Source organism: Cyanistes caeruleus, chromosome 5 (assembly GCF_971803275.1).
Source record: "Cyanistes caeruleus chromosome 5, bCyaCae1.hap1.1, whole genome shotgun sequence".
Taxonomy (NCBI): domain Eukaryota; kingdom Metazoa; phylum Chordata; class Aves; order Passeriformes; family Paridae; genus Cyanistes; species Cyanistes caeruleus.
The window spans coordinates 25,306,557-25,319,475 of NC_141705.1; the positions used below are offsets into that span (position 1 = coordinate 25,306,557).

Sequence of the window (12,919 nt, forward strand, 5' to 3'; positions counted from 1 at the left end):
CGTGAAGCTGAGTCAGGAGAGGTTTAGGTCAGATAACAGGAAAAGGCTTTTCATTCAAAGAGTGGTTGGGCTGGAACAGGCTGGAACAGGCTCCCCAGGGAAGTAGTGACACCAGCAGCTTGACAGAGTCCAATAAGTGTTTGGACAATGCTGTCAGGCACATGGTGTGACTCAGGGATGGTCTGGGCAGGGGCAGGAGTTGGACCTGATGATCTGTGTGGGTCCCTTCCAACTCAGAATATCCTGCAATTCTATGTGTCCATTGATTCAATTCATTGTCAGCTTAAGGAAAGGACTCCATACCTTGCAGAAAGAGGATTCATTTTCAATCTGGATGTGTACACTTCTGGCTTTGTTTATCTTGAATTTGCTGTATTTGGCCCACATTTGTGAAGCAAGTACAAGATAGATGAAAGCTTTATAGCAAGATACAAGCAGCAAACTTATTTTTAGATAACAGACTGGGTAAAAAAAACATGAAAAGTAAGAGATTTTCTCATCTATTGTGACAAGAAAAGCCACAGGATAGGATGTCTTCCAGTGCAACCAAGAGCAAAAGGATCAGAAAAATGTAAATTTTCCAGAATGGATTGTGTGCCCAAAAGGTGTCATGGCATACATCTTTAGTAAACTTAGTAAATAGTTGGACCATAACCAAATCACAGCAGTTCACAAACTTTCTACATTATTTATTGAAAAGCATCAGCCACCTGGGTTTTTTGCTTGCTTTTAGGAATTTTTAGCCTAATGGGTGATCACATGCCATCTGTCTGCACTTCCTTGTTAATGCAAACAATTGAATGCATTGTGCTTTTTAAGGCTATCAGGCTATTGGTAGATGTATCTCAGACGCTTAATGCAAGTCATTACTGCCCCAGAGGGACAGTTTCAGAGATGGACTTCATATTTTGTAAGAGGAAATCTTTTTTGGGAAGTCAACCCTAAGTTCCATAATCATAATTTCTCTCCTACTGATATCCTAAGAAATATGCTGTTAAGGACTCTTCTCCCATCTTCTCTGTTTGGTCTTTTTGATATATTGTTCTCTTGAGAAGAAGCCAGGAAATCCACATTTCCAGAGTGACTCAGTGCCTAAAGGATGGTATACAATCATTGCCATCAATTAGTGAACCACTATGATGAGTTAGTCATGAGAGGAAAAGAAGTTCCTGACCTCAAAACTGAAAATTATTAAAAAAACAAAAGAGATACATTAGATAGAATACAAATACAAATGGGGTCTTTGACCCCAGATTATGCATAAAGTACTCTATAAGGCAGGTCATCACAAGTTTTGTCCTGATCTTAAACTTTTTTTCTGTTATAAAAACATGCCTTTCAATGGGCAAATAATCACATTAGGAAACCTGTATTCTCCTTCTTCCACCATCCCAGCCAAGGCTGGTGATGCTTCACAGAATTTTATTTCTTAGGAACAGCAGGTCTTTAACAGGTTTGGCTGGTCCCAGATGCTGTTATGCATACAGAGAACAGATCACCCTGCTACAGTGCCCTTCAAAATCAGTGGAATATTCTTTAATAAATTTGCATAAGGGCACAAGCTCAAACTCTAAAGTCAAAAATAATGTATCAATTCTAATTCATGATGCCAAAATCTTTATCTCACATATTTAGCTTCTGCTAATATATATAAGCATGTCTGGAATCCATAGAGGTTCCTACTGGAAAACCTAATTTAGCCAGAGATCCGAGGGTTGCCACTAAAACTGTACCTTAATGTTTTGTTGAAGAACACTGAATTTCATGCTCTTTTAATCAACCTCTAGCTTGCCACAAGAAAACCATATCCACACTCTTAGAAGGTGATCTGAGAGCAGTAAAATTATATATATAGTGCAACTTTTAGGGTGCCATGGAAGAATGACAGACAAATTTGAAAAACTAATTTCAGGCTCTTTCCTGAGCAATTAAGATTCTTGGTGTGGGAGGAGGATGGTCAGATCCAGGCAAAGCATGAGACGTCCAAGAAGAATGAAGGACATAGATGTTTCCATCTTGAACGCCTGTAATTGGTACTCTCCTGATGCAACCATCTTAGCATGTAGTAAATGAGACACTCTGGCTATTTTCACCCAGGTCAATTCTTGCCAGGCTTGATCAGTTTTGCAATTTTTACTGCTGGGAGTCAGATGATGACTGCCCTTGCTACAGTGCAGGATACTCTTGGATGGAAAAAAAAGTGAGAGAATGTATAAAAGCCCCAAGTGTTATGCTTCCCCTCAAAAGGCTGGGAAAACTACTGAAATCATCTAATTATTTCATATGATTTTTTGGGAGTGTGGAAGTTCTCCAGTTGAATCTTGAGCATTGTCTGCATAGTAATTTATGATTGCTTGTACAGAAAAATGTAGGCTGTGGTCTTTGGTGTACCAAACACCTGTGATTTCAGTTTCTGGGCAGCTTCATATGCTAAATATTTTGTCATATTCTGAGACATGAATAGGTTGATACATGAGTATAGACTAGTTTAAATTCATAAGCAAGATATTTATTTACAGAATCCCAGGATAAGAGTTCTTCTATAGAATGCCCAAGATTTTAATTTGCCTCAAATATGTCCTTGCCAGAAGCCTGATAAGGTCATTCAGAAATTTATTACAGCTCCAAGGCTTTGAACTAAGACAAATCAAAGGCAGATTTTAAATTTGAAACTAACAAGTCTTTAATATCCTTTTGGTACTTGGCAAGTGCAAAATGTTGAGATTTTTTTCTGAGGAGTGGGAAAAGACTACTTATATTTCCCAAAATCAAAATGTGTCTTGTATATTCTTTCATTTAGAGCAAATGACCTTTTTCCTCCCTTTTAGCATCTTTGTAATTTGTCCTGATTCAGCAAGGTACTCAAATCTAAAGGCTACAGATAAGAATGTGGAGTCAATAGAACTGCATGTGACCCCCAGCTTAGGAACATGCTTAGACACGTGGAATTCAGCCTTAATTAGTTTATAGCCCTAATAAATGCTTCTTAAGACAAGGAAGATATGAAGTACATCTTGGTTGAAAGATTTCATGTACAGCAGGAACCAGGGTTATCTTGGTCTAGCCATGACTGTCCTAAGTAATTAACCAGCTTCATGATGACAGTTATCAATGTATTTATTTATTTTATATAAGGAGAGAGAGAGAAAACTCCTGAATTTGGAGTTATCCTGACATTGCTAATACTACAAAATAAATGGCTAATGAGAATGAAGCAAGAAAATCCTGAAGATAGGCATGCAACCACATAAGCAGAAAGAATGAAGTACCTTCCTTGTTGGTGAGGAGTTCATTTAGATCATCACATTAAGTCTCTCTACCTATTTGTTCTTGCAGATTAAACCAAATTAGTTGTTTAAACTCTATTTACTTAATGGAGGAAGTCACTGCAGTTTTTTAGTGGAAAGAGTGGAGACAAGAGGACAGCTTGACTTGGTTTTGGAAAATATATTAATGATGTTTAGACACCCTTGTACATGCACTAGGAATGCTAACAGGAAATCAGAAAAATGCAGGAAATGAAACCCTTTTCCTATAGGACTCCAGGACAGAAAATTTCTGTCTGCTTATGGAAGGCTACATGTGAAGAGAGGAGACATTTCTAGTGAATAAAAGGAATAGAAAAATGGTGGAAAAGCATGAATTTTAAGAACAGCCTTTTAAGCAAAAATTTAACTGGATAATAAATAAATTCAGTGAATAAATTCACTAAATTAGAATCTAGTGAAATTGGTTTTAAAAGCATACCTATTTTTTGCATGCCAGCTCAAGGCATCACTTCCTGAAATCTTCATTGCCACATTTTCCTTTCCAATTCCTCAAACTGGTATAGAAACCTCCACAAATTGCGAGGATATATGATGCTTTTTGATTCTCTTCTTCTTAATTTCTCTACTACTGGGTTGTGCAAGTCTTCTACTTCCAATATTTTAAGCTAACTCCCCTAATACAAATAATAAGAGTCAGAATATCACTGGAGTAAAAGGTGTATTGACAAAGATAAACATAAGTGAATAAAGTAATGAAAAAAGACAGAGGTATGCATACTTTAAATACAGAAGAAAGTAGCTGTCTGGTGAATTTGCTTTCCAACAGCAAAAGCCATTTAGCTTGTGTTTAAGAATAATGGAAAATAGTAAAAAAAATTAATAGAAACAGATATCACTGGGCTACTTAAGTAAGAAAAACTAATATGGTTAAGTACTTGAAGCGATATAACATTTAATGATAGATACTTATAGGGAACTTTATGTGTTCCAGGAACTGCACTTACAGCAATTAATCCTTAGGACACCCCAGGGAGATGACTTTGTAAGAAATAGTTTCCTGCTCAGTTTGCAGGAGGAGTTTCAAACCTGGAAACAAGCTGTCATTGTAATATGCCCAAGACTAAATAACACTTTGATAGGAACAGCAGGGCAAGAACTCCTGAGGTTCTGGGTTTCTGTTCTGCATTCATGTCATAACAGTGGCAGAAGCAGAGTGATGTGGGAGATAAACGCACACAATTATTTTGTGTGTGTGTGTGTCTGCACACTCTGTTCCTAAGAGTGGATCCCATACACTGAAAGATATCTAAAAAATTCTATCCCATAAAAAGTTATCTAAAAGTATATTGATGCAATTTTCAGGATGGAAATCCATAGCTTTCCTTCATTATTATCAGTGCTATGATTAATAGAAATTTAAGCTGAATTAACAAAGTGAAAAAAAAAATAAATAAATAACTTTGGGTCATTTTATTTGGGGCTTATTTTTATCTCAGAAATAATAGGGAGAAAAAAGTATTTCTCTGTTGATGTTTTGAGGATGAAACAAGAGCTGGCATAAGTTGAAAATGTCTCATGTTTTCCCTAGGGATTTTAAGTATCAGTGGCCCATTTGAACAGAGGATGGACAACGAAATGGACAGAATATAAAAAAGGACAAAACAGAATATAATCAGAAAGGGAAGGAAAGAAACTTATCTTCCAATTTAGAATTCCTGTGTTATATTTTAAATACTTGCTTTTTTTTCCCTAACAGACTCTTATAATCAAGTCTTCATCTACCTTACTGAGATTCACACAATAATTTTATGTGTTCCCATTTGCAAGAATTTTATTGAACATAGCAATTATAGACTATTATCTTTATTAGCACTGGGTAAAAGTAGTAGACCAACCTGCCATTACAGAGACAACAACAAAATCATTCCTCCTTTGAACAACTTACACATTCTTTTTAATGGGATGTGTAAAATATTATAATGAGAACAATCCTGAATCGTAGCGATTTTCCTGATTAAATGGTGCCATGTACAGAAACTTCAAAGACAATTTTTATTCTTGTAACTCTTACATTTAAAATAACCAGAGTTTTAAAGCAAGCTTGATAGAGAATATGGACCCAGCCATTCTTATTCTGACAATTAATACATTTTTTTAAATGTCAGAATTCTAAAACTCTGATGTTTACTTTTTCTAAAACAAGTAAAAAGGAAGAATTTGATATTGCTGTAGCCGTGTGTTCTGAATAATAAAAAATGAATTATCCTGTCATGAGTGTCAGTGATAAGTCTATGGACTTCAGTTTGCATGCTCAGAATGTTTATTGTGATGTTTTCACAGTTCCTGCATAGGTGGGAAGTATAACAGTTTTTCTTAGGTAATATTCTCCGTCAGACATGCTCAGACATTGTGTTTGCATTCTGCCATTCCAGCTGGATCCATAATCCATTCCTGCAAAAAGGACAGTACAAAGACCAACCATACTGTGAAAGCAAAGAGTCACTCTTGAAATCCAGTCATGATTTGAAATACAGCTATTCAATTACCATACTTTTCTCCTCAAAGGAAAAAAAAAAAAGAAAGGAGGGGGAAGGAAGGGAAGAGGAAAAAAATATCATTATGCTTCCTATGAGGCTGTGGTCTACATGAAATTTGAACTTCTCCTGTAGTTTTATGTATAGTAGCTCCTCTAGTTTGCACTTCTATTTTTTTATTCTGCATCTGCTCTCATAGGGACAACACAGTCATGATGTATCCATAATAAATCACCATTCCAATGATACATGTTCCAATGCCACGACCTTTTCCCAGAAAGCAGGAGATGTCAGATATTTTAGTTTACTTTTTTTTTACTATTTTGCCATATATGGTCTCTGAGAAAGAAGCTAATTCAAAGCTGGAAGTCACAACCTCTCTGTTGTGCATGAGCAATGAATCCTCCTCCTAATCTAGGAAGATGAAGCTCTCTTACAGCCTTAAAATAATTTGAAGAAAGAGCCAGAAGCCAGGAAGACTAATTAAGGAACACAGTGGAAATATCTGTGTGAGGTTGCTACAATTCTAATTAATTAGAGGCAAATTTGGAGGGAAAGGGAACATAAACCTAACCCCTGGTAGCAAGGGATAAGAAATCATCATTCTTACTACTAGTGTTCAAGCAGCCTCATGAGAGAGGAAGTTCACAGCCATGCATAAGAAAACCAAGAAGAAATTCTACTAAGCACAATAAGAGAAACTCACTCTAGAGACAATACTTTGGTTTTAACACAAACCAAAAGTCTTACAGAAAGAACTGCTAAACCCCCCAACAAAATAGGGTAATCCCCCAGCACCTATCCTAGCAGAAGTGCTGAGGCAGTGAAAGAGGGAGCTTTAGCAGAATCCATCTTTAACAAAGGAACAAAGAGGTCGAATAAGAGAGGAAAACCTCTGAGCAAATGGTACACAGAACATCTGAGTTACTGTATCCTAACAATGGGTAATTTGGAACAGCTAGGGAATTCCTGCAGTGCCAAGACTGAGGCAGAACTGCACTTTGTGGTGGCTTGTTTGTTCAGGGGGTTTTATTTCTTTTCTGACTTTTATGTTTTAAAATTCGTATTTTAGAAACTTATTTTTAGCCTGAGCTGAATGTGGTGATGAGCACTCTGACTGCTTAAAAGAAATGCTCAGGGCTCATCACTAAGGTATTACTAGATATTTCCTCACTTCTTTCTTCTTTATGGAGCAACATGTCACAATACAGTGAGGACTGAGAGCAGGAAGCTTGGCCAAGAGAAGGGTTCCTGTAAGGGCGTATTCCCAGGATATCCCCACGCTGTGATTTGTGGTTCACATCAAAAATATCCTGAAGAAGTGTGCAAGATGTAAGCACTGCCTTCATCAAACATAAACTAAGGCAAATTCCTTAATGCCTTTTTTCTCTTTTGGTTTCCTCTTTCTCCTCCCCCTTCCACAATTCTCCCCTTTTTTTCACCCCTTTTTGAGAGGAGTCCTTTGGATCCCAGGGCTAATTCATATCAGAGAAGCGGCCAGATTTTGCTGTTAAGAGCTATAACTCTTTCTTTGCAAATCTCTTTGCTCCGGACTTCTTTTATCTCCAAGACAAATTAAATTCCTAAATAACATGCTTGGGGCTGGTGTTAGCTGTAAAAGTTCCGATCCTCCACTCACGTAGAGCATAAGAAAAAATAAGCTCAGCAGGAGCCGGCTTGGGGGAGGGCTTCTAGTCCTTCTGTGTAACAGCAAGTCCCAGAGCTCCACATTCACTGCCATTTGTTTCTGCAGCACTTCAGCAACATGTAATTCCTTATCCTGCAGGTGACAGATATCTTTGGTGTTATTGCTGCTCTGTGGGCAGTAAATCTCCACTCAAATATAAGCCTAGGTCATGCCATGTGACAACTTCTTTACTTATTTGCATCACTGTAAGGCAGCCTGGCAATTATACAGAAAGTATGTTACCATGGCAACACAGGGAAACTGCAGCATCTAAAAAAAAATAAGACTGCAGAATTACTTAACATATTATTCTCCAAAGACTTCAGTATTCTGAGTTTAAACTTTGCACAAAAAATCATAACAAATGGTGCCTATTTCATAAATAGTGCTTCCTACATCTTTTAGAAGTAATTGCTTCTTTACATCAAAGCATTTTATATTTTCATCTTCGTGGAATTACTGAGTACAGAGTTTAATGAGTAAAATACTCCTCTATCCCCTGTCCAGATTTTTTTTTTTTTTTTGGCAAAAAATACCACTTATTAGTCAAGTCAAATACAGTAATTATTTCAGCACAGTTAATGCGTAAGTCCCCTCACACACCTCCCACACAAATGACTGCAGACAGCTCTGACAGCGCCTGAGTCTTGGTAAAGCTCTGGAACAGCCCAAAAGAATAGCTCACATTTTAGTCTGCATAGGGTGGGAAAAGCCAAGCAACCTGAATTGTGAAAAGGGACACAAAAAAGGTAAGAGGGACACAACTATCCAGTCTCCATGTCATGGGCTGGAGCCCACCGATCCAAGATAAAAAACACCCTGGCTTCTAGCATAAGTCAGAAGGTTCCTTCTGGCTTAGTGCCTAATTGAAAACTGAGGCTCAGGCAATCAAAGATGGCTTTATCATCCCAGTCCCACCAGCTGCACTTGTTCTGGATGTCACATGTCATATGATTTTAACCTTTTAGTCATGTGCTGGTGATCAGGAAAGCGATGGAGACAGACCCCTCATAACCCAGAGTTTTGTAATAATTTAGTATAAAATATTGCATAGTATTACTATACATACTGACAATACAATAAAGTACACATACAATATTAATGAAATTCACATAAATGAAAAAAACCAAATCACTGTATCCCAGGACATTTTCTCTCATGCTGCTACCATTCCATCTCACAAATATGGTCAATGCATGTAAAGGCAAAGGCTGTTTAGTCACCTGAGAGTTATTCTGTTCCTCAGAACAGAAATAATTGTAAGCATACATGAAGTAGTCATAGTTTTAGGACACCTTCCTTGCAAACAGAGGGCAGGCAGAGAACTCTTTTTGACAAAAATGGAACTGTGTGACACAGATACAAAATTTTAGAGGAGCCCATTATTGCATGACTAATGCTCTCCGCTGAGGTAAATTCTCTGGCTTCAATTCTTTTTCTAAAAGATTTGACACTAGTAGCAGTCTACTTTAAAATCTGATTTTGTAAAACACATCATTCATTCATTCATTGACACAGTCAATAGAAAAATACATATTGACATCTGAAGATCAGAATTTGAAAAACAAAGTCTTGCTGTGCAGTGTCTCTGATCTACATTCCATGCTAATTAACCTATATATTTCAATTGAAAACAGATCTTGCTTCCTTATCAAGAAGCCTAATTATGTTACCTATATTGCACTTCTGAAATAGATGATAAAGCCCAGTCTCAAGTCTTTGTTAACACCATTAACAGATAAAATTCACAGAGAGCTGGTTAGGAACAGAAACTCTAAAAATGTCCAAAGCATTTGCACAAATAAAACATAGATAATTTAACAAACAAGGCGTACCCAGAATTATCTATTGCCTTACTATGTATAACAAATATTAAACAAAAAATTCAAAATAGCCCACCTATCCTTAGTAAAATTCTAGATCTTAAGGCCAACAATACAACAGAACACAAACAGCTCAATAAAAACCCAGAAATATACGCAGCAAGGATATGCAGACTTCTTTTCCAAACAAGAAACCTGAGGAACGAGAACCAGAATGCCAGGCACAGGAAAGAGCAGAAGCAGCAGGAGGACAAGAGGTAACACAAGGGGATACTTGATGTTGTCAGGGAGTCTACTGACATGTCAACTGGAGAAACAGGATGAGAGCTGTGAAAGGAAAGCAGTAAACATGAAGCAGCAGCTCAATCATTAACAGGCAACAGCCAGCTAATGGGAAAAGACATCCAGCTACCAGGATGCCAACTCTTAACTAAAACTGCCACCATGGAAAGGCCACCACCTGGCATGACTGAGAAGAAAACAACAACCAGCTTCACATACCAACAAAATTATGAGGGGAATTGAGAGGAAAAAGCAGGAAGAAGGGAAGCCTGAAGGTAATGCTGCAGGAAGGTTTTGGCCACATTGCAGACATGATTTGAAACTAATTCAGTTTTGACCACAGCTTTGTGTATTTTAGTGCAGCATTCACAATGAAATGAACAGATTAACAGGTACTAAAAAAATAAGTGTTCCTTCTGGAGAAAATTAAGTATTGTCATAGGAATAGAATTACTTACCATCTCAGACTAACTGCTTACCTATTCCTATTTGTAAAAGTGCTGAATTGAGTGATATTTCTGTTCATAGGATAGAATTGCTTCTGTACCATAGCAGTATTTCCCATCATCCCAAGCCCCAAACAAAACCACATTTCTAACTAAAGAGAGGAAGGAAGTATGACACAATAACATCAACATGGGAAGTGAAGAGTCAAGCAGGTTAATCCCCTGTCCTTCCACACCCTTCTGTTGTAAAGTTTTACAAGCCAATTTAGGCAATTCAGGTCCTTGCAATATACCATGGTTCATTGTCTTGGCGTGGCTTTCCACTGGGCTCTACAGGTGATGCACAAACCTGCACTGGGATACCTCCTGCAGTCACACTGCAAGCCTTCCTCTCTGTTGATGAACATAGCAATCTTTCACATAATATAAAAATGTGATCTGGGCAGAAATAGGGATAACAAGGAGCTAGTGAAATATTAGGTCTGTATACCCTTTTTATTCACAGGCACAAACTGTTGAAAAATCTAGTGGATATAGGCTGAAAGGAATGTACAGCCACCTCTACAGAAAACATATGGCTAAATTCAATCTTGGTGTAAACAAAAAAACTCTAAGTTTCACACAATTTTTTTTCCTTCTTTTTATTTCACACTTTTCCCAATAGCTGCAAACTATCGTCAAAGCCCATCACAGATGAAGTCATTTCTGAAACCAAGCTATGCATTTTTTAACGCCATTTTATCTTTTCCCATATGTCACTCCATCTATTTCTGTTGCTCTTCTTCACCTAAAGCTGATTATGTATCTGGTAATTCACTCTCCAGCAAAGCCTGATTCATCTGTAACCACGTAAGGACAGATTCCATGATGAAATCTTTAATTGAGATGATTCGGAGGAGGGAAACTTCACAGTTTCCTCCAAAGAGATTTTTTTCAAGGCACTCCACTTCTGGGGAAAAAAGCTCTCTGAAGCCTGTGGAATTAACATAATAAATAATAAAAACCCTAAGGCCAAAACTGCAAAATAGAGAAGACTCTTTCTGGACAGGCTTTCTTTCATTCCCCTCTGCATTTTTTTTTCCTTTTTAAGTACACTCTTGGGTGTGATAAGTTATATTTTACTGTGTCTATAGTAAGTACAAAATTATTTCACCCAGTCAGTCTTTTGACTTTAAATCAATGTTTTCCCTACCATTTACTTTGAATGTTTGGAACTCATGGATGTTTTACCATTTCCATAAAAAATATGTTAGTTATGCTGCTAAATTGCTAGACCCTAAAACAGGTGATTAAATAACTATATTGTTTGACATATTGTTATTTCTAATACATCTGGTAGTCCTTCAGCTCTTTTTTTTTGGAACATGTGGTATTACTCTTTTCAAGTAAATGTGAATTAATTTTTGTCAGCCAATTCCATAAAATGAGATAAAGCTCTGAAATTAAACTCAAAGATATTGAATTTCATCTGCTGCAATCTGTACAGCCACTGATTTTCTACTTTCAAAAGAACAATTCAAAACATGCCTAATAAAAAACTTTTATAAGAATCTTAACACTTGCTGCTCAAAATGGTTTTATATGTTTAGAGAGATTGCTTTTGCTACAGCTCTGTAATGCTTCTAGAAGTTCAATGTATGGAAAGCTCATGATTATCTTGCCTCTTCCATCTCTTTCTTCTCTACTCCCAATTTACTAATCAGTAAAAACAGGTGTGTTTTTCTCCCATTTTCAAGCAAGTGACAGGTTAAGTGTTCACCCTGAACACAACAAAATGCCATGAATTCTCCAGAGCAGCAAGTCTCCCAGGCTTTGCTTCTTCAAGTGTTTCCTCTCCTGCTCCCTTGTCCTCCCCTGAAATTACTTCTGTATGACCTTTTCTTATTTCTAGTTTGTGTGTGCGCAAACGACAAAGAAATTTTGCAGAGAATCTCAATCTTTGCCATTTTCAATTCATAATTAATTCACTCTTCTTCATTTATTAATGAACTAATTTCTTGCTAAGGTTAAAGTTATTCAAAAGTGAAAAAAGGCAGAACTTTTCAGTGCATGAATGGCTCCCAGACATCAGTAAAGAAACATGTTTTGGTGTCCTAAATCCCATAGGAATCCACACACTACAACAATGAATATCAGAAGCTGAATGTTTGGGGAAACTGGGACATTACATCTGTTTTGGACTTGTTTGTGCTTCTTCTTTATAAGCCATGTAAGTCTGTTTAGACTCTTTAGAGAGAGAAAACAAAAATAAACCCATCAACCATTCCCCTATAAACATCCAAAGACAAAATCTTCTTCACAGTTTTTGAAAATGTGCCCCCTCACCTTCACATGTGTGGATAGTATTTATTTTCTGAGGGTCATGAAAGCAGTTATTTGAATTTGTATGCAAATTATGATCATTAGTGTCCTGGAATGGGAAGCTCAGGATTTCAGGTGTCTAAATCAGGAATTATGAAGGCATAGCAGACTGTGTCCCAGTGCAAGTTTTACCATGTTGGAGCAGCTCAGTTGTGCAGGTTTGGCTCACAATTTACATATATAAATTCTCCCCTATATACAGTCTGATCACTACACTGAGATGCACTTTCTTTCCTATATATTGCAAGGTAAGGGGAAGTGCAGTAAGTGGAGATACTGTACCCATACTACTTGCAGAGACATTTTTGAATATTGCATGCCACTAACCACATCTTCTGGATTATGCATGCCTCCTGCTCTCCCTACCCTCTTGATTGAATGTTACACACTGATTTCAGATCAGGCTCACTCTCTTTTCACTAGCATTACGTTCTCATTTCTTAGTTCTCTTAGAAAATGGGTCTTTGGCTCATTTGACTATGTGATATGCACATTTCTAAAACAAAAAATAAGGTCA

The 12,919-nt window shown here is 37.1% G+C and overlaps 1 protein-coding gene across 3 annotated transcripts in view; it reads right to left on the reverse strand.

The window, feature by feature from the left end:
- Window positions 1-12,919, reverse strand: part of GABRA2 (gamma-aminobutyric acid type A receptor subunit alpha2) — a 112,003-nt gene that overhangs the window by 80,414 nt on the left and 18,670 nt on the right. Inside the window, exon 3 of one of the 3 annotated variants that reach the window (XM_086891444.1) lies at window positions 3,748-3,943. The exons of the other annotated variants lie outside the window; for them this stretch is intronic. The gene's annotated coding sequence lies outside the window, so the exon portion shown is untranslated. The remainder of the gene's footprint in view (window positions 1-3,747; window positions 3,944-12,919) is intronic. 3 annotated transcript variants of the gene reach the window in all.